Source organism: Protopterus annectens, chromosome 10.part0 (assembly GCF_019279795.1).
Source record: "Protopterus annectens isolate FY-2018-M chromosome 10.part0, PAN1.0, whole genome shotgun sequence".
Lineage (NCBI taxonomy): Eukaryota > Metazoa > Chordata > Ceratodontiformes > Protopteridae > Protopterus > Protopterus annectens.
In genome coordinates, this window is record NC_056744.1 from 1,728,824,198 (window position 1) to 1,728,844,754 (window position 20,557).

Genomic DNA, 20,557 nt, shown 5'->3' on the forward strand with positions numbered 1-20,557 from the left:
ACACATTTGCTAGGCCTGCACTGCTATGTCAGGTACTCCATTTCAGTCTGTATTGTTGCCTATCATACTGACTTGAGGCATACTACTGTACTACAGATCTTAGCTTCCAATTTCACGTATATTAGTTTGCGACTTCATAGCCTACCCAATCCACATCACACTGCCTGGCCTGCTGTTATCTGTCTGCATAGACCTGGGGGGGGAGGTTACACATATGCCTCTTCAGAGGGCATGATACAGCATTTGTTTGTGTTTGTGTTAGTCTGCAATTGTCCTGCTGTGTCTGTGCCAGTGAAATGCTGTCATGGTTTAGTGGTTCAGTACTGTGACTATAGTGCACAGTATCCTGAGTTCGAGCCCTGTCACTGCTTTTTATTTTCCTGCTGGGCAGACCAGACTGCTTAAGGAACAGTAAAGCAGGTGTGAGTGTGTTTACTTGAATTTGCTCAACTTTGCCCAACCTTGCCCGACTTTGCCCAACATTGCCCAACATTGCTCAACATTGCCCGACGCGCTAGGTATCATGGTGTGCAGCTCCACGCAATTGTGTTTAAATATGCTAAATAGTGGTAAAATGTGCTTAACAGTGCTTTATATTGCTTAAAATAGGGCAATCATACCTCAGGTGGTGCTGCAGGGCTGCCTATGTCGGATGCACATAGTACACTCCCTATACATGTTTGAAAACAGGTAGTGTCAAGTTAGGCATCCCTTTTCTTGTATGTGAGAGTTAGAGAGAGGTGTCATTTCCAGGGTTTCAACTGAGTCAGTGTATGTGCTATGCGTTGCCTCTTTGACAAGGCCAAGGCATACTGGGCACACCTCCTTCTGCCTACTGGGGCAGGCTCAGCTTGTTCCTCCTCCGAGTCACGATGTGCCTGTGCAGGCCTTGGCAATGGTGGGGGGCTGTTTGGCCCTGCCGCATGCTGTTCCTGCTGCAGCTGTTTTTGCAGGACCATTGCACATGCCATAACAATTTGGGTACATGTAGTTGGTGAGTACTGCAAGGCTCCACCAGATGTATCCAGGCACCAGAACCATGACTTGAGCATCCCAAACAATAATGTTTCTTGTTTGTGCATGTGCCTCATTATGGGGTTCTTGTTCGGGTGTGTGTGCATTTCTGATGGGTGTCATCAGCCATGGCTCCAGTGTGTATCCAGCATCCCCCACTAGGTGACCGTCAGGGATGTCCCCATTGGCAAATCTCTGGTACAGCTGCATCAGATGCCATATGTGGGAATCGTGATAGCTTCCAGGGCAGCCAGCACACACATTCATTATTATGCCCTGGGCATCCCACATGACCTGGCAGTTGATGGAGGGGAAGCCCTTGCGGTTGATGTAGACTCTACCCCACTCACCGGGTGGTGCTTTGATGTGTATGTGTGTGCAGTCTATTGCACCCACTACAACAGGGTATTCTGCTATTTGGTGAAAAAGATGCATATTTCTGGCCAATGCCTCACGGTAATTGAGGAAATATATGTGGTCACCGACATGTGCTGACATGGCATCCAGGAACTGGTGCAGTACCCTGGATGCTGATGCCTGTGAAACCCCCATCATATCACCAGTTGGTCTCTGGAAGGTACCTGTAGCTAGTATTCATAGGCCAACACATACCTTGGTATCCACTGGGATGGGTTCCTCTCTGTTGGTTCTGTGTGTAAGGCATGGCCGGCACAGCTCAACAATTTGCTGCCGGAGGTCTCTGTCCACTCTATAGTGCTCCACTATCTCCAGCTCATGTAGCCCCTGGTAGGTTACCCTGGGTCTGTAGAATCTTCTCCGTTTCTTCACTGTGGGTTACTTAGCAGCATTCACAACATCACCACTCTCAGCATCTTGCACATGTTGGTTTATGATAGCACTAGCAGCCCCTAACATTTTGTCTGACTTAAGCTTTTTAAGTTTTCACTCTTTGTATACTGCAGTGTTGCAGAGTTCTTGGGGAAAAAACAGGGTAGACTGCTGTTTGCAGAATTTAAAGTGCTGGGCTGGGCTAGTCTACTGCCTGTGTAATTGGCTGATTCTGATATATTTCACCTGGCAGCTCTGCTAGTTCTCCTTGGTTAACTTCCTACTACTTCTTTTCCTTCCTTCTCCCTTTTTGTTTCCGCCCAGGGCAGTGCCGTGCAAACAAGTGCAAACACGCGCACACAGCCCACACTCACGCGCACAGGCTGTGTGCCCGTTTGCAAGAAATTTCAGCTATATCCACGGCCTACACCTTTGGTTTCTTGTTTTCAGCTAGAACAACTGTAGACATGCCTCTTGCAATCCTTAGCAACTCAGGGCAAACAAAAGTCACTGTGCTCCAATAAGCTTACAGTCTTTCAGACATACTCCTTCATGATGTCACCTATCTTCTACTCTACTATTCCCCTACTCCTACACTTACACTCTAGGGACATGGCTCACATGCCGGGGAAAATTGGGATTCACTATCCTTATCCTCATTTGCATAGGATTGCCTACTAATGCTTGGTTACATCTCTCACACTGAGCTTCCCCCTCTTAGCAACCACTACTCAATGGCCATGCTGTTTTCAGCCTGCCATTCACCTGCATGGCAGAACAAGCTTTTTAATGAAAATGCCAATTTGTGGCTATTTTTCAATTTTTTCATTTTATTTAAAGTGCCGCACGTTTGTGCAGCATTGTGCTATGCTTAAACATCGGTGATCGGGGAAAAAAATGGATTTTAAGGATTTACAACATTTGCAAATGCCAATGGCCTTATATTTGGCCATTGGCATGCTTCCTCAACTAGATGCATCCTTTATTTGGAGTTGTCATAGCTCCGTTTAGCTATTTGCAGAACGGTACTCCGTTACCAACGGAGTACATTTTTGCAAATAACACTACTCTTACACGGACAGGTTAGTGTTTCCTGAATCGCAAATTTACCTCATTTGCATAGCTTTCAGCAGCAAATGAGGTAATTTGCATACCATAACACTGTCCATGCAAGAGTAGCTTTAGAAGCTCTCATGCACGCCCCCTGCCGGCTATTGCTGGATCGCTCGGCAGACATTTTGGCTTTCTGCCATCTTACACTACTCTTAGACTCCGTGCAAGCCTTTGTATATCCGGCCGATTATAAGTCATTTACACAAGATATAAACATGAAAATCAAATTTATTTATTTATTTTTATTTATTCCATTTGTTGACCTGGAAAGTCTGACTGGGCACAGAGTCCATTGCCATCCTGGGGAGAAAAGCTGAAATTATAACATAATAAAGATCATACATAGGTTAGAAAAAATTGTACAAGTATATACATAGTTTTGTAAAACTTAATACAAAAAAATAGAAAAACTTATTCAATAGTATTTTGAAAAGTCTGCATAGTAAAGGAGTCATTGCAGATAATACAATAAATCATGGATACAGTTTATTGTTTTGAGCAAAGGAAGGTGAGCATAATTCAATATACAGACAAACATTTCAGTGGACCAGTACCGTTTTACACTTCAGTAAGCAGTCTTATAATAAAGACATAAAACTGACAAGGTTACATAAAAGCATCATCCTTTTATACTTTGTTTTTTTTTTTTTATTATTATTTGCTAGTTATAAGCTGGTGTAGTAAACTAAAGACTGGTTGAAGGACTAGATGTAATTGAACATGTGAAGATGGAGGGGAAAAGAAAACTCACTTGGAATTGAGTTGGAAAGTGGGGGCATAGTAGTCAGTAAGAGTGAGTGCGTGAGAGTATAGAGAAGAAGGGTTGTGAGAAAGAGATGACATGGACGTAGTGGAAGGGTAGGAAGAAGTGTAGAATTATGGCTCAGTCAAGGGGTACTTATCTAGGGTTAGTGCAAGAGTGCAACCAGAGATTCTACAAGTGTGCCTTTAGCTGTTGCATAAATATTTGATATTTTGTTTTATTTTTAGAGAGATAGGTATGGTGTTCCATGCTTTGGTGACATTGTTTGAGAAGAGACTGTCACCAGCGGTATTGTTGGGTTTATTGACATGGAGGAGAGTATGTGGGTATAGTGAAGGGGTTGATTTTGTTTGTATGGCTGAATTAGAGTTGGTAGAGACATGGACAGTTTGTACATTTATAGATGAGGTTATGAGTACTCACAGGTTGGGAGTAAGATAGTAGTGGGGTAGTTTGAGCCAGCTTAGTTCTTTGAGTATTAGGTAGTGGTGGGATTTTTGTGTGATTTACTGCAAACTTGTAAGTTGGTGAAAATCGGCAATGAGTAGAGAAGTATTGGGAGTAGTAGGAAAGAGGCCGAGTAGCTTCTGGTTTGGTAAATGAGGACAATCGGTAAGTGAGGAAATCGGCAATGAGTAGAGAAGTATTGGGAGTAGTAGGAAAGAGGCCGAGTAGCTTCTGGTTTGGTAAATGAGGACAATCGGTAAGTGAGGAAATCGGCAATGAGTAGAGAAGTATTGGGAGTAGTAGGAAAGAGGCCGAGTAGCTTCTGGTTTGGTCAGGGAGGACATTCTTGATTCTATACAGGAACCCAATTTCTAGTGAGTTTTCTTTACTGTATGTTTGATGTGGAAGCCAAATTTTAAACTACTGTTAATGTAGATGCCAAGCAGCTTAGTATGCAGGATGATTTTAGTGTTAGTGCCATTTTTTGAGAGAATATGAAAGGAGAGATTCTAGGCTAAGAGGTGTCTTGGGGTAAACAGAATAAGCTTGCTTTTTGGGGGAATTAAGAAAAAGCTGTGAGCTGTTTAGCCAGGCTTCAATAGATGAGAAGGATTCTTGAGTGATTTATTGCAGGTTGTTAAGGTTTTGGGTGGTGCATATGAGGATGGATTAGTTGGAGTACTGAATTATAGGAGGCATCTGGGAGGGTATTGGTGAATATGTTTAAAAGAATTGGACCAATAATAGACCTTTGGGTGATGCGTTTGGAGGCTGAAAGAAAAGGTAGAAGTCTTTGTGCTATATTATGGCCTGTGATCTGTTAGCAAGACAGTTGTTAAACCATGTGATAGAGGTTTCATCAAATCTTGAAGCTGAGAGTTTTTGCAGGAGGATGGGATATGAAACTGTGTCAAAGGCTTTGGAAAAGTCTAGGAAGAGGGCAAACACTAGCTTTCCTTCATTTCTATGGGTATTTACAGTAATTGTGAAATGTAGTAGGGCTATAGTGGTGCTAAGATAGGGGGGTGTTGGGAGGGAGAGAGGAGGTTGCTTTGGTGCAGTGTTGGCTGAGCTGGGCCTGAATGGATTTTTCAAGAATTTTAGATAAGGGGGACAGGGTAGGAATATGGTGGTAGTTACTAAGTTTAGTGTTATTTCCTCCTTTGTTTAGTGGTAGGGTGTATCTTTTTTTATAGTGCTGGGACATATGCTTCTTTGACAGAGCAGTTAATGAGTATGGAAATGAGATAGGCTATAGCCTCGACAACCATTTTGTAAGTATTTGGCAGGAGATTTCCAGGTGCTAGGGTGGTGGGGATGGGGTTTAGATTTAATAGAAGTTTATAATGGCTAAGGTATGAACTAGTTGCAATAGGAGGGGGCAGAGACACAGGTGTTGCTGGGGATGAAAGGTTGGTGGGATGCTGTGTATGACTAGGGATGTGACTGAGTTTATGAAGTGTGTATTAAAAATAGTGACAGTATTTTCTGTGTCGTTGGGCATTGTGAGCTCTGGTTGTGTGGCATGGCTTAGTTTGAGGATTCTCTTAATTGCCAACCAGAATGCCTTTGGGTTTTGAAGATTTTTGTACTGTAGATTAGAGTAGTAGTTTTTTTTTTATCTGTTTTGATTTGGTAAATAGTATGATTTCTGAGATGAAGAAATATTTGTAGATTGTTTTGCATTTTATTTTTGATCCGAGAAATGCAGGCCTTGTCTCTGAGTTGCATTAGACGTTTTGTACTTCTGGTCACCCAAATGGCTGGTATAGCATTTACATATTTTGTTCTGATGGAGGCTAAACTGTTTAGTTCTGTTGAATTCAGTAACAGTATCATCAAAGGGGAGATCCTTTAGATGTTCCCAATTACAAAGTTATAGGTTCCAGACAAATGTTTCTGTTTAGAAGTGCAAGGGACTGCATACTTCATTCAGGTGGTGTGGTTTGGAAATGTGGTTTTGAGCTCTGATGACAAAGGTAGGAAGGTGATCCCTTAGAACCTTAGAAATGCAGCCATAGGAGAATATGTTGTTAAGGGAGAAGGTGATTATCCAGTTAAGTACTGAACCTTTGTTGGTGGTCTTTATGTAGTGAGTGAGAAAGGTAATTAGTTGGGTAAGGCCATAGAGATTGATGGCATTTTGAGGACAATCACAGTTGACAGCCAGCCAGTCTATACTGAAATCTCTTAAAATTATCTTTTCTTGTGGGATATTAAAGGTGACACGTGATTATAATTCTTTAGTAGAGTTTATATTATTTCAGGGAAAGATATAAATTCCTGTTGTGGATAGGGTATTGTACAGGTTTAGCTTCAGTAGAGCACTAATGATTTTGGCATTATTAAAGGTCGGTATGGGTAGAGGGGCAAAGGGTAAGTTGCAGAGTATTTTGGTATAAGATGGCTACACTTACTGCTTTTTGTTTTGCCTATCTACCCTCAGTACATTGTAACTTAGTGGTAGTATTACTTTGTCTTTAATATGGGGCTATAACCACGTTTCTGTAATTATTAGCATATCAGGATAATGTTGGGGTATCCATGCATGCCGATTGGTTATTTTACTGCAAATACTTTGGATATTCAGGTGGAAATTTTGCATTGAGGATGTTTTGGGAGCTGAGGGGGGTATATTTGGTTTTGGGTTAGTTGTGGAGATGGCAGTGGCAGTGGACGATCATAGACTGCGGTGTATGTCACCATCTAATGTTTGATAGAATATGAGGTGTGTGTTGAGGTGGTATGAATTATAGTTTTTTTGGAAGTGTGTTTTTTGTTTTAAACTTTGGATCTTAAGTTTGGAGGAATGAAAGAAGGAGGTGGGGTAGAATAATGGTGTTATGGAGGGTTGTGTTACAGCCCTGATGGTATTGATAGACTGAGTATTTGAAAAAGGGATCAGTCATGGTAGGGGATCATGGATCGTATGGATGTTATGGGGAAAGGAGGTCAGGTGCACCATGAATGAAAGGGTTATCAGGATTGGTAGTTGTAGAAAGGCCATGGCTTAATGAAAGTGAGGGTATATAAGAATGTGGTAAAAGGTGATTCGATAATTGAGGAGGTAGTTTAGGTATATGCTAGTTAGATGTTTAATTTAATTGCCTAATTGCCTAGATGGATGTGACTTTGGATGTCTAAGTTTAGGCTATGTGGAGGTAGGGTAAGGGAGTGGAGTGAGCCCAAAAGTTGCGAAGGCAAACAAAGAGGTTAGTCATAGAAGGAAGTTAAAGTCACAAATACAATCAGTAAAGTAATCATGGACCATAAGAAGGTGCTTCCATTCAACTAATACCAAATCTGTTCATTATTTTATTATTAACTTTAGTTTGTAATTTAAATTAATTACCCCACTGTTAGTGCAATACCAGATTATCCTGACTATTAGTGGCATACAGTGTTAAAACAAAACAAGTTGTCTAACAATAAGAAGGTTTCTGTGGGCATTGACTTGGTAAGTCCATAGCCTACCCTCCCTAAAGAGCACCAAAACAATGGAAACATTAAGCTCGAAATGTAGTACCACAGCTCAGGAAATAAAATACTGGCTCAGAACTGAAAGTGGTTTCACAAGTGTCTGGCAAAGGAGAAATAAACGTAAAGAAGGGAGACAGTGGACTGGTAACAACAATCCATTGACCCCAGCTGGAAGGAGAGAGTATAAATGGAGCTGCTGTGGCCTAAGGCAATGCAGCAATAATAGTGGGCAAAGTTCTTTGTTTTGGGCTGCTAAAATATTTATAAATTTGTGTAAAAATATAGCTCAGACAGATGTTCTAACTGTAAACTTCACTGTTAAATAAATTATAGATCTATTTACTTGCAGCAACACTTCTACAGAAAAATAAAAATAAAAAAAATGGTAAAAAAATATTTTTTTCTAATTTAAAGAGGATGAGGGCACTGAGTCAATGGGCACAAATACTCGATCAGAGCTAAAAGTGGTTTAACAAGGGTCTTGGGTAAGGAGAAATACTCTTAAGGAAGGGTGCCCAAGGCTGACTTCCTTAAAGACATGCAGTGCCATGGAAGAGAGACAGGTGAAGACAAATAATGGCAGTCGCTAGTGTTGAAAAAGTGAAGGAAATAGAAGAAAAACAGAGGAGTAAGAACAGTAAGCTGTGAATATCAGTGTTTGTTAGGAAGCAGAGTAAATGTTGATAAGAGGGATGTCTGGGGGAGGTTGGGGGTTTAGAGACCATTAGGCTATTGATTACAAACTAGGACATTAAAGCACTTGTCCACTGACTGGTAATTCTGCAGGCTAAAATACATGCAGAAAGGACTGTCTGGCTAAGACTTACTTACACAAGGGCAGAGGTGGTAGAAAAATAGTACAAAATAAATGGTGGGTGGATGGAGTTGAGCCAGACTGTCTTCTGGATGAGCCTGCTGTGTGTATGCTTTAGTGATGTTTGTGAAATCTGTGACATCTGGTGCTGTGTGAGAGCAGGCAAGCAGTTTAAGCCTCATCATTTACATTCTTCTTTACATTAGCTCCAGTAGGTGCCTGAGTCACCTCGAGTACCTGAGTCATACTCGGCTCACCTGGCTCATATTCTGACCTTTATCCTCTCTATGTCAGTGGAACTGAGTGTGTGAGATCTGAGGTAAGGTAAGGATGGCTAACTCAGATGACACATGAAGTGCAGAACTCTTGCCTTTAAAAGAATCATGATGATTTATGATACTGTGATCTTTCACTGAAGACAAAGCACAGACTATATATTGCTATGATTAACTGCCCAAAGTTATTTTGGTGTTCTATCAAAGAGAAAGAATGAATGTATAAACACGTGATTTCAGAAAAGTACAGAAGAAGTAGAAATGAGCTGTTTATAAAAGTTGTGAAGGCTGTGTTTTGTAACTTCTCATTTGCATACACAAAGCTGATGGATTTGAAGTGTGCAGCCAAATCTAACACCTACGACTGAAATAATACTAAGAAGAACACAGAACATAGAGGAAAAAAGTAACAATTTAATGTATTTTTCCTCCAATTTCTGTGAATTGAGGCCAAAGTGATGTGAAAGATGAATTCAGTCACTAGTCTTTAAAAACACTGATGCCAAATGAGGTATTTTTGTATGAAGCTGCACATCTGGTAATCATTGTAAGCCATTACTGATTCATCTGCATCAGAAGCAAAGTGATGGAAGGCTCTTCAGCCTAGACAAAAGCACTTACATGCATCTTTTAAATAATGTTCCATAGCATATAATGAAATGAAACATTTTATACCACTGGCTCTAAAATACTTAGCCTAACATGTGCATCAGAGTTGTTCTGATATTATATTTAGAAACATTATTACATTCAAAGTTAGTGTTCTATGACCAAGCACACCATCTTTATATTATAATTCAATGAAGAGAAAAGCACTTAAAATCTAATGTCTGGCACAAAAGCTTCTAGGGGCTAGGAATTTTAAACATTAGATTTCTTTTTTCAGCAGAATAGATCTGTCAGCATTCAGTTTGCTGACAAATTATCATAAAATAGAACTGATGACGGTCCTCATTTTGAATATTTGCAGGCATTTTTTTGTACAGATATGGCTTAATTGCTTTTTCATAAACAGAGATATAGCGTGCACAATTCTGTATTATTTCACTGAGATATGTATAACATGCATGTATTCTACTATGCCTGTGTTTGCATCCTACTGCCACTGTAGTTCCATCGAATGTATATAAACATGAAAAAAATTAACACACTGTAAATCACACTGCAGGCAGCAGACTGAGTTACTGTAATTAAAAATAAAAGATCCTTTATGAAGAAACAAAGTGAAGCTTCTTCATTGAGTCAGATATGGATGATTGGCAGTTGATGGAAAGATAAAATTATCCAACATTATGACAAGAAAAATGAATGTGTCTATAGAGCACAGCTATTTACATTTGAGGAAATCTACCCCCAACTACAAAGGACAACAGAATTGCTAAGTATGCACTCAGTAGTGAGAGATCTGGGCACATGGGTTGACAGCAACCTTATCATTGATCACCATGTCTCCACAGTGGTAAGAGGGGTATTCTATATTGTTCATCTCATACGTAAGGGCATTGCCTCCAGGAAAAAAAAGAGGCTATAACCTCCTTGTACTCTTCTCTCATCAAGCCATTAATTGAGTACAATGCCCCCTTTGGTATGTATCTTTCCAAGCACCTGCAGCAGTTGGAGAAGTTGGAGAGACCACAAAGGTTCCTCAAGAGGAAAATTCAAACTCTTCAGCATCTGTCCTATGTGGATCATCTGAAATCATTGTCACTTTATTCTGTTTCACACAGACTACTCAGAAGTGATCTCTGCCTTGCATATAAGGTAGTCTTTGACCCTGTTTTATTGAAATGCAGCATATCTGTAAGTCAAATGGTACACGGGTTACCTTAACCTCATATGTGACATTAATAGAACTTTCTGGAGAGACAGATTTGTCTCCCAGAGATTACCACACCTTTGGAACATACTCCCACTTCATGCCAAGCAGTGCACCTCATTGGCCCTCTTCAAACACAATCTGGACAATTGGATGGGTAACCGTAAATTCACCCGAGGGGTTCCACCTGTGTCCCTCTTGAACAGAAGTGATAGGTGCTGATTGTAGAAAAATAAGGGTAAAACTTGGCTAGGCTTGCAACGGCCCTAGGGTCATTGGCCTAGTAACCTACTATGATCCTATGATCCTATTTTTCCAAGTGATAAGGATGGGTACACATTTTAGGTTCATAATTAAGTTCTAGGCAGTCAGGCAGGAGACCCCTACCAACTTAGTTAGCAACCTATATTTAAACGTTCCCTTTGGCAGTGCAAAATAGACTAGTGGAGAATTTGAGGCCATCTGTCTAATTATCTAGGTTTACCTTGAAGGTAACAATGGGTCTTCTCTACTTGACATGTAGTAGAAGAGGATAGGGAGGATTAATACTATTTAATTGCAGTATGCAATACAGATGTTGAAAGTCTGACACTGTGATGGCCAAATATCATACCCTGCTACATGGTCATTGCAGCCATATGCACAATAATGATCACTGCATGTGTCACTGGGATGTTTACCAGCACTACATCAAGATCAGTTAGGTGGGAAAATGCTGCCACTTTCACAAAATGCATTCTAAATAAACAGAAATGTCATTGTCATCCACCAGTGCTGAGTGGGCAAAGAGAAAAACAGAGAGAACATCTATGTATTCCTCAGATAGTTGGCCTATGGCTGGGATGAATTCTAATGGTTAAGATACAAGCAGTTGAGTGAAATACAGTTCAACTAATAAATTAATATGGTGCCACTTGTTTCTATTGGTAATGTTCAGAAATATAGGTTGTGCCCTCAGGCTAATGATCAATGGTCTTCATCGTATGCTGAAGTATGGTCACTGTTGGGGCTTCTTATGCTTCCTGCTCTGGCCTGTAATTTTGACCTCAACTACTGTATTTGATATAAGCCATGATGATGGATACCCAGATTTTATGTGAAGTGGAGATGGCTACTTCCATTATTGGATAATGGTGTTACTGTTAGCTATTAACAGGATTAATGAAACAGTTATCAGTTCTAAGCAGAAAAAAAAGTGAAAACATAACAAGGAGACTGTTGTCAGCTGGACATGACCTGCCATCTGTAGTAACACAATGAGGGGAGAGATTAGGGAGTGTTGCACAAAACTAGACTGGAAAATGCCTATTATTAGGATAATGGATTTAGTATAATTTTTACAGACAAGCTGGCTAAACTTCAAGGGCTCATTTTTATCCCTAGCCTTACTACAGACAGGTTAATGAATTGAAATGTAGCAAAAATCATAAACTTTGGTACATACCAACAAAATTACCATGCAACATAATGACATTCATCTCTCAATGCACTTATGAAAAATGAAACCACCACATGTTCATTTTAGGTCCTTCACTGATTAACCAGGAAAAAGAACACTAATACATTTATAAAAGGGAGATTCTGGAATTATATGACCCCCGCTAAGATAAGTTGCACACTTATTTTCCCTGCTAGAATTGTTTAAGGATGTCACAGAAACTTGGAAAAGTAATTATAGCTCTGATCTGAGTGGAGAGGAAATTCCAGACTTTCAGCAGTGCATGGAGAGACTAGCTATTACTTCGGAGGGAATAACTGGGAACCACTAAGTCAAGTGTAAGGAAAGTCAAGGAAAGGAGTCAAATAATACAATGGAAGAGGACTGGCTAATGAAGAAAGGAGATAAAACAGTGGATAGCTAGGTACCTCAATTTTCTTCTGTTTTTTTTTTATTTTAAAATACTTATTTGTACTCAGTACACTTTATGCAAAATTGTGCAGAATTATTTCATTACTACATTAATTGTTGTAACAAAACAATTAACTATTACCTGATCTGTTATCCTGAATAATTGTATAGCTCGATGAAACAGGAGTCCAAAAGTAATATTTTAGCCAGGGCTCAGGGCTCAGTAGTTACTAGTATTTGTGATTATATATGTGTACCACATTTCAAATGATGCCCATTTGTTATTAATGCTTCCTAGGTTGATAGGGGCAGTGGAGAGTGCCTTGTCGAAGAAAGTAGTGTCATTTGGGCCAAGGTTTAATTGGATGTCTTCTCTTAGGAAAATTGCAGTAAAAATTATTATCGTTATATTCTTGTGAGATTTGAAAAGGAACCTAGCTGGATATGTTTTTATTAATACTTTAGTAATGTGATGGTGTCTTGTGTTGTTGAGTTCTAGTATGTAAAGTATGAAGTTTGTCCACTAAACTAGGAATGTGATTTGTAGACTGTTTTAATTGTAATATTTAGGGCATAATGTGAAAAGCGCAGTTAATGTTAGCAAAGTGTATTATGTAGTAAAATGATTAGAAAGTATTAATAGGGTGTGTATGGTGAAGCTATGTTTGACTGTCATTGTAAAATACATGTGTGTTGCTTTGAGAGGAGAAGAAGAATGGATGCGGAGATGGGCATATACCCTGATACTTAAAATGTGGATGGGGAATTGGGGGTCAGAGGGTAAGAAAATGGGCTTGAAGACAATTACCAATGGTAGCCAGTAAATGCTCTCATGTGCACAGGCAGTCAGTGTTGAGATGTGCAGGAAAAAAAGAAAAAAGGCGACTTCTATTACGTAGGTTTTTAATCACAATATATTTATTTCTAGTAGATAGATTTTGTCCGAAAATATTCTTAGAGACATTTTACATTAAAAAAGACCAGTATGTGATCTCTTAACTAAGAGGTAGTGTACCATCTATATTAGCTATCATCCTCTGTGTTATTAACTTCACATCTCTCCTCAAAGTAGCAGGACATGGCTAGCCAATCAATGGCTTGTTTCTATGTTATGATGAGAACTACAGTGGAATTTATTTAGATCAGAGCAAGGTACCCAGCAATCTCTAACCATATGTCTTTGTACCAGCAGTGGATGTTTTGATCTTCAGGGACAGCTTTTATTTCCATGCAGATAAAAATAATAAATACTTTCACCTCCAAAGGTGTAGGCGGTTAAAGCCCTGATTACAACTCAATTAGTGCCTGATGGAGCTGACAGGGTATATGGGGATGCCCATTCTGAGGGTAGAGTTGGCCTCCTACTGCTTTAGTCCCCTGGAAGAGGGGTTGTAATGGAAATGTGTAGTATGGAAGTGAGCAATAGGCTCACCAAGCCACCACCTGCTGATAGCCATCTGTGTGGGAGTGCAGAAGCATACATTGATATGAGGAAGGTATTTTTGGGCCTCTCCAGTAATAAAGATCACATGTCCTGTTGCCCAGGGATGGGTTCAGGCCATTACAGATGCCCTCATTGCTTTATCCCAGTGAGGACATAAATCACACTGATTGTTGCCTGAATTTTGGCCCCCTCTGCATAGCTCTCTCCCTGATCACCAGTGAAATCCCAAAGTTTGGGTGGAGATTGGGGCTTGATGGCTGACCGACACTTAGGAAAAAAATCACATAGAAAAAAAAGAATACCAGATATATCTGCAGGTAGCAGTAACAGTGCCCATTCCCACAACTGCGCCCCATCTCACAGGTTTTAATTGTAAGTGAAGAGCAAAAAAAAATAATAATAATAAAGCCATCACTCAAAATAATGAAGGAATGGCACTTCCACATTTCTTGATCATGCCCCTTAGCACTTAACACCTGAAACAAATGCCCCCTTCACCCTGTTCTTTCTATGCTACTGGTTTTAGTTATGAGCCTCTAAGGTCTCTCAAGCTGAATTATATGTTTACACAAACACATGCCAAAGTTGCATTATATTTAATAATGAGTCTAATGAGATCTGAGTAAAGGGATATTAAGACTTATTTGGATGTAGTGGAGATACCTTTAGAAATTAGATAAGCTAGAATGGAAGCTTTCTAAACAACTGTAGAGACATGATGGTTAAACAGTAAGGAATTATCATAGATCCCTAACAATCAAGTTTGGCTGGAGGAGTGTGTCATCTATTTAATATACCAAAATGTTTTTCTTCACCAAATGATCCATGCAACATTTTTTTCAAACTTAATTAGAGGCCATTGACCTTGCACTGATTGTTAACATGGTCTAACCCATGTTGGGCTAATTGTGATTCAGTGGTATATCAAATAAAAACACCTACTTTAGAGTTATCTGCAAACTTAGATAATGTTAGGCCAGGAGAATTAGCCTGAAGACCTGAGAAATAGATGCCAAATAAGAGAGAACTCAGTACTGAGACCTGTAGTATACCATTAGCATTTTTTTTATTTTAGAACTGGCACTTGCAACTCTAACTATATGGGTTCTGTTAAACAACCTGTTAGCTATCCACCACACAACAAAATGATTTATATTCAGATTTACAAGTCTGTCAATAATGTCTGCCTAGGAAATAGTGTGAAAGGTTTTAGTTCGATCCAGATATACTGTATGTACTGCATAATCAGTATCCACTGTTTCAGTTACTTTTTCAAAAAAATAATGAAGATATGGCTGGAACCTTCTTTTGACAAAGCTGAACTGACGAGGGTTCTTGGTCAAAGATTTTCGATATCCAGATTAATGAGGTCTGAAATAAAGTATTCAGTAGATTTACATATGAAGCCAGTGAGACTAATAGGTGTATTTTATAGTTACCAGGGTCCATGGTTGGGTCACTCTTGTGTAATGGCATTACAATGGCAGTTTTCCAGGCTTTAGGAATGTAACCAAAGGAGAAACTTTGATTAAAGAGGTTAAGTATGGATTCTGAGAGGTCATATTTGACACTGCTTATGAGACAATGTGGCATATTTTCAGTGCTCATGTGTGAGGTGTTCTTAGCTTTTGAGAGCACTGAGACAACTTGTTCCATAGTAATTAAAGGCGATGGCTTGGATTATGGAATTTGTGGAATACTTGTAACTGTGAGTGGAATAAAACTTGCACTACGTTTATCAACTGGAATATTAACTATTTCCTTTGGGTTTAAGATGAACTATTATTGTGGACTAGCACTCTACATTTATTTATTTATTTGACATTTACATCTGAGCAAAAGCCCTTTTAAAGTGGAGGCTCGGGGAGAAAAGCTCCACAGTACAAGTAAGCAAGAAAGTTTACAAAACTGAAAATTAATTCAGTGAAAATTTTACAATAAAACAGTTAAGCAAATGTAGATAATGCTCTACAGTACAATATAGTAAGACGCATTATAACATTCTTGAAAAAAATAGCAAAGAAATATACCATAAAACATTTGAATTAATTTACATAACACACTGGATTATCTTCAGAGGGTAATTGTACAATACAGAGCAGTTAAGTGAGTTATGGGAGTAGGGAAGGGAGGAAGAGAGAGGATAGTGATAGACAAAGGGGTGGGTTCATATGGGATGATTACAGAGGCAAATCCATCTGCTATTTATGTAGCTTTTGAGAGTTTTCTTGAATTTGTGGATGTAGGAAATATTTCTAAGGTTCATGGGGAGCTTGTTCCATGCAAGAGCAGGGAAGTAGCTGTAAAGATTCTGCCCAATAGATTTTCTAGGTTTGTGAATTTGTAAGAGACATTGGTCAGAGCTTCTGAGGGATCGAGGGGGTTTATAGAGGGAGACAAGTGAAGAAATTCTAGGGCATAAGGAGGGCTTATTCAAAATAGTACGGATAATGAGAAGTTGGGTAAGTATGAGTTGATTAGGAAACTCTAGCCAGCCGAGTGTCTGGAGAGCATGCCAGTGGTGTGATCTTGAGGGCAGATTGGCTGCAAATCTAGCAACTTTGTTGTAAGTGGTTTCAAGTTTGGAAAGTAGTGAAAACTTTAATTTGGTTAAAATTTGAGAGCTGTAAAATAGGTTGGGAGAAGGTAACCTTGGGCTAGAGAGATCCTGGAGTTGGATGTGAGGAACCTTTTGTTTCTATAGAGTAAACCATGCTTTTGGTATGTTTTCTTGATGCAGTTATGTACATGAGATTAAATTTTAGTTGATCGTCCACTATTGCTCCAAGCAGTTTATTGTGTGATTCAGCTATGATCGTAATGTTGTTGAGGGAAGAGATGGTGCGTGAGGATTTAAGATGGTAAAGGGATTTGGGAGGAAGAGAAGTTTTGTCTTTCTAGGGTTTAGTATGAGATGTTTGTTAGTGAGTCTTGTTTCAGTGAGATTGAAAGATGTTTGTGTCAGGATTAGTAGGTCAGTAGGACTGTCAGTGATAGAAATGATGGTGGAGTCATCTGCGTACTGTATGAGGGAAGATTGAGGACAGGATGTGTGAAGCTGGTTAGTAAAAATGTTAAAAAGGAGGGGTCCTAAAATCGAGCCTTGAAGGACACCCATTTTGATGGGGAGAAAAGGATAAACAGCAGAGAGCCATTTTACAAATTGCAGTCTGTCTGTGAGGTAGCTATTGAACCAGGAGATAGTTGCTGAGGAAAGGTTGATTTAAGAGAGTTTGGACAGGAGGATGGGGTCAGAGACAGTGAAAAAGACTTTGGAGAGATCTAAAAAGATGCAGGACACTAGTTTATCATTATTTCTAATGAGGGAGATGGAATTAGTAAAGAAATAAGTGCAGTAGTGATGCTGTGGTGAGGGCGGAAGCCATGTTGAGTAGGGGTAATTAAGTTCTCATGAGTAAGATAGGTTGAGATTTGTTTATAAACACAGTGCTCAAGAATTTTGCAGAGGGGAGAGAGTATGGCAACAGGTTGACAATTAGAGAGCTCAACAGAATTTCCACCTTTGTGGATAGGTATAGTGTGGAACTTTTTCCAGAGGGCAGGAACAGTGGAGTCACTAACTGAGTGGTTTATAAGGATGGAGACAGCTTTTAGGAAAGAGGCGGCAGGCTGTCAGCTGAAGGGGAACCTGGGTTAAGTTTGATAAGAAGTTTTTTGATATAGCTGGTTGGAATGGGTTTTAGTGAGAAAGGACTGTTTAGCAGTCAGAAGGTGTGGGACTGATTGGATGGACAGTTTGCATAAGTTTGCTGATGGTATCTATTAAGTAAGAATTGAAAATTGGAGCAGTTTCAAAGGGTGTGCTATTGGGGCAGGGGTTGGGAGCTGAAGGATTTCCTGGGTGGAGAATTTTGTTGTTACATTGTTAACTTCCTGCCACAGTTAAAAAAAAAAAAAAGCTTTGTAGCTATTTTTGGTTTTGATGGCTGTTTTAAATTCATACTCAGTTTTCAGTTTCCTAATGTTTCCCTTAAGCTCTTTCCTAGTTTATTAATGTGTACTCTTAAGCTAGGTAAGCAATTTCTTTCTTTTGTTATATAATTTATTTATATGGGCATTCTACCAAAGGGCTTTGCTTTTAAATTTCTAATTATATTTGGTGTAGATAGGGACTGCCTTATCAATACAAATATTTAGTGGAGAAGACATTTGAGGCATGGGCAATGGCTTTAGCTATGGTATCGGCTGAAAGAGGAATACAGCAGAATTTATTTAGGTTGTCAAATGAAGAAGGTTCTTCTTCTTTTTATTATTATTAATTGGGTCTATATTAGAACATCGAAGTTTCAAAACTTCGAATGTTCTAATATCGAACCCTATTCAGCAAAAGCTGAAAACATCGAACATATAGAACAGCAAATATTTTTCTTGGGAAAAAATTTGCTGTTCCAAAACACATACACATAACACAAGCACACCAAACAAACAGCAATCCACACACATACACCTCAAATCTTACACCTAACCCTACACTAAACTATACACACACCACTAACTATCCACTTACCTTAGCCCAAACCCTAACCCTAAGGTCCATCACTATCGCACACTCACCTCACCCGCACCCTAACCCTAACTCACCTACCCCGTCCTAACCCTCACATCCACACAATCTCACACTTACCTGACCCCTGCCCTAACCCTAACTCACCTAACCTGTCCTAACCCTCATGTCCACACAATCGCACACATACCTATCCCGCACCCTAACCCTAACTCACCTGCCCTGCCCTAATCCTCATGTCCACACAATCGCACAAATACCTAACCCGCACCCTGACCCTAACTACCCTAACCCACACTCAATTGCACACTTACCTAAACCTGACCCGTAACTTTCCACCACAGCGCTGAAAATACAGAAGCAACAGAAACGGACAACCAAATTCTTTCCCTAGGAAAAAATTCGGTTTTCTGTTGCTTTGATATTTTCAGCTTTCACAGAATAGGGTTCAATATTAGAACATTCAAAGTTTTGAAACTTTGATGCTCTAATATAGACCCTTATTAATTCTACATGGTTTATAATTATGGCAACTAGAAGTTATAAGTGCATGTGTATGGCAATAGCAAGTATGAAATACATCACCGTATGCATTATTTCTTTCCTGGTCACAGCCAAGCAGTGGATATTATATGCAACAGCTAATGGACATAACATGATCACTGTTAAATGATCACTGATATGGCTTCCCAGGGAGAAAAGCACATGCTTATGACATCAGATAGATAGAATACATTATCATGGATATTATTCCTTTGATCACATTCAGTAATTCAAGGGGAAAACATTCAAAACAGGTAATTTATACTATGCCAGATTAGAAAGCAGGCTGTGTGTAAACAAGGGAGCAATGTTTCATTATCAGTAATCACAACTAAGCATTGATTAAAGGGGAAGAACGTCTGAAGCCAGAGTGGGGAGGCAGACTGTGCAACAGCAAAGGGACATAACCTGATCACTGTTAAACAATCATGAATATAGTTTGTTAGGAATGAACAATACATGTTTATGTAGACAAGAAGTTGAGATACTTTGCTGGGACCATTATATTTTGTGTTCAAAACAAGTAAATCTCTAAGGGACAAATGATGTGAGGTGCGAAATAAGTCATTTGAAAACAAAGTCCAATTATGTGGTCACTGTTAAACGGTCATTGAAATGGGTTACCAGTAACAGTGCAAACCTGAGAGAAATAAACTTAAATATTGTACTGTGATCATTATTTTATTTACATTCAGTGTAGTCAGACATCAAAGGTTTATAACAAATATTGACTGTCTTTGGGTGAGGCAGGTTATGTGTGAAACAACAAATGTCAATTATATGATCACTGTTAAATCATTATTCATATGGCTTATCAGGGAGGGCATTGTATTTGACTGAAAGCAAGAAACTACTGAAAGGGTGACATTACTTTTATGATTTCATCTTACTTAGTTATCCGAAATTTACATAGAATGGGGATATCTTTGGGATGGGCCTGGGAAGCATGCTCTATGTGTCTCTTTGTATGTCTGTGTACACAGGTTTCAGTTCCATGATGGGAAATTGCATAATCTTTGTTGAACAATAACTATCATGGCTTGATGAGAAGGGCTGTCTGTGTGTGTGCCTGTAAACAGTAAGTAGAAATATATCACTGAGGCTGCTATTTTTCACTTTCATCAGTCATATATCAGAGATGTACACAGTTTAAATTAACTCTTCTTTCTCATAAAAATCAGTATTTCCTGTAACTTATATATGACTATTTCACTTTTCTTGAAAGAAACATATATTTGAAATTATGCTGTCTGGTTGCTGTAAGAGCTATTAGCTCATAAAGTACACTGTTTATGGTTGATTATTCAAATGTCCTACAAATTATATAATAATATCTTGAAAATGTGTAGAGATGTTGATATTTGTAGACAACATCAAATCCAGGCTGGGGTAGGAATCTGAAATTTACTAGAGGGACCATCTGCAGAACAATTTAAAATAAAACTGTAGCTATCAGGTCTTTTCAGAATAAGAAATATAAGACCTGTATAGTAAATTGGTGTCTTCAAGCATAGATACAATTTGTATTTGTTAATAAAAGTGATATTTATTCCTTGTATATGTTGTAATAAAAATGGGGCGGCCGTAGTGGTGTAGTGGTTAGCATTGCTGCCTCACAGCAAGAGGTTCTCCGGTTCAATCCTCGGCTGGGGTGCCTTCTGTGTGGAGTCTGCATATCCTCCCTG